The 2,500-nt window shown below is 17.9% G+C and overlaps 2 long non-coding RNA genes across 2 annotated transcripts in view; both read right to left on the bottom strand.

Annotated features, from left to right (window-relative positions):
* LOC113221556 overlaps positions 1–155 on the bottom strand; it is a 1,041-nt gene extending 886 nt beyond the window's left edge. Inside the window, exon 1 of the long non-coding RNA XR_003307934.1 lies at positions 105–155. This is a non-coding gene — a long non-coding RNA (uncharacterized LOC113221556). The remainder of the gene's footprint in view (positions 1–104) is intronic.
* LOC113221557 lies at positions 153–813 on the bottom strand. The gene is made up of 3 exons (XR_003307935.1): positions 737–813; positions 365–447; positions 153–234 (listed from the first exon to the last, which is right to left on the bottom strand). It is a non-coding gene; the product is annotated as an uncharacterized LOC113221557 (long non-coding RNA).
* Positions 814–2,500: the final 1,687 nt, after the last annotated feature.

Genomic DNA, 2,500 nt, shown 5'->3' with positions numbered 1-2,500 from the left:
AAACAGCAGTTTCTTAATTAAAAATGCGTGAAACCATAAATAAATAAAATAGTTAATAAATATTAAAAAATTAAAAATGTTTTATTAAATTATTATAAGCTTACGTTTTTGCAACATCATCAGATAATTTTTCAAATGCTCCTTCGATATCTAAAAAATATTATGTATATCACTTTTTATAATACTTATATCATCACTATAATCTTTTACAATTTTTTCAATATAATTTATAACCTAAAAAAAAAATAATAATAAAAAAAAAATAAAAAAAAATAAAACAAAAAAATAAAATAAAACAAAAAAATAATGAATTCTTTGTTTATGTTTTTTATTATAACATATAATAAAATTAATAGATTATTACATTCTCTTTAAAGTTTTCATTATTTTTTATTGGATTCGTTAACTCTCCCATGTAAGCGTTTTTATCATTTGATGATTGGATAGCTATAAAACAGAAAAAAAAAAAAAAAAAAAAAAAATGAATAAATAAATAAATAAATGTGATAAAAAAAATACACATTTTTAGACATATTATAATAATTACGAACATGTAAATACACACATAAAAGGTATAAATTCCGTACGCTTATTTTACATTTTATAATTTTAATTTATAAATTTTTTATATAATAAGCAACATATAAAAACACTTTTCTTTGTTTTGTCTAGGTTTGTATGTATATGTGTATGTACGAATGCACACATATATAAGTGTTTGTTATTTCTTTATTACTTAATCCAAATAGTTTAGTGCATTTTAATATAGTTACAAATATTAAAAATGCAATGAATCGTTTCGAATGTTTTAACATTATAAATTATTTAATAAAAAAAAAAAAAAAAAAAGTAAACGTATATGTAAATACTAAACCATAAATCTCTATCCCCTTTTTATAAATTTTAATTTGTTAAGCATAAAACGGTGTTTTTATGTAAAGTCTTAAAATTTTATCAATGACAAAAAATGAATCAAAACAAAATATAAAATAAAAATAAATGGTTGTATTAAAATTTATGCTTCAATAAATATATAATTTATATAATTTTTATAATTTATATAAATTAATTTTTTTTTTAAAAAAGAGTAAAATCAATGAATATCCTATTTTGACACATTAAAAATGTCTTATTTTGAAATTTATCTTTTTTTTTGTAGTAAAATGAATGATATGTTAATAGCATGCGGTTAACAAATATTAAAAACAAATATACATGAATCATTGTGTGAAAAAAGCAAAATAAAAAAAAAAAAAAAAAACTTTTTTTTTTATTTATTTTGAGGATGCATGCGATATCAAAAAAAAAGAACCAACATATATGTGTATATATATATAAGCTACTGATTTTTTTTATTAATAAAATAGCATGTGAAAAACAAACTCACATTTAATAAATATAGCTAGCTGAGTAAAGTTCCTCATTCATTTGGATTTTGACAAAAATTTAAAAAAAATATTTTGGATAATATTTACAAAAAAGAAAACTTAATATAACATATATTGTATATATAAATATACAACTTTATGAAGTTATAATCGTATGTATACAATACCAAAAAAAAAAAAAATAGCGCATTAATATAAAAATATATTTACAGGTAATGCTTACAATTTTAAGCATGCACACAAATGAGACCAAATAAAGTCAACCATTGGACAAACCCATTTTTCCTCTCCCCAACGTTTATTCATACTTATTAAATTTTATAGATTATCGTAATTTTTATTTCGAATTTTTTATGTACCAAAATAAGAAAAAAAAAAAATAAATAAATAAATAAAAATGATGCTAAACAATATTAAGCAATGTCCTTTATCATAACTTTAATATTTTATTTGTCATTCAATTAACAATAAAAATCGAAACATATTAAAAAAACCAAGCCTTATAAACATAAAATAAATTTTAAGAAGTTAAAACTTTTTTTTTTTACTTATAAGTATGTGCACGTTCGCTTAATTTGACATTTTAACTTTTACATAAATATTCACTTCATTCGTTTCTTTGGTTATTATTGTAGAAAAGTGTATATATACATATATACATGAATATTAAAATGTTGAACAAGATGGTTATAATAAGATTCGATGACAATTAGACATTCTTTTTTTATTATTTTAAACTCAATAAAAAATGTATATTTATTTTAACATATGTAAAAAAAAAAAATAAAATAAAAAATAAAATAAAATAAAAAATAAAAAATAAAAAAAAGTTAAGGTGTTTGGCAAATAATGTTTTATATTAAAATGTGTATATATATATACATATACATATATATGTATATATAATACCAACTGCTAGTGCATTTGTAAAGGAAATAATCACATTTATAAGTGAAAAAAAAAAATTAAGAATTTGTAATATGGTTTTATTTTAATATTATGTATATATATATATAGATTGTTGTAATGTTTAAAAACTTTAAGGGGGCTTAAAGAGTTCAGTTTTATATATATATATATATATATATATATATATATATATATATATATAT

The sequence above is a fragment of the Piliocolobus tephrosceles genome, unplaced genomic scaffold (assembly GCF_002776525.5).
Source record: "Piliocolobus tephrosceles isolate RC106 unplaced genomic scaffold, ASM277652v3 unscaffolded_25870, whole genome shotgun sequence".
Lineage (NCBI taxonomy): Eukaryota > Metazoa > Chordata > Mammalia > Primates > Cercopithecidae > Piliocolobus > Piliocolobus tephrosceles.
Note: the sequence above shows the minus strand (reverse complement) of the source record. Positions and strands in the feature narration are given on the sequence as shown.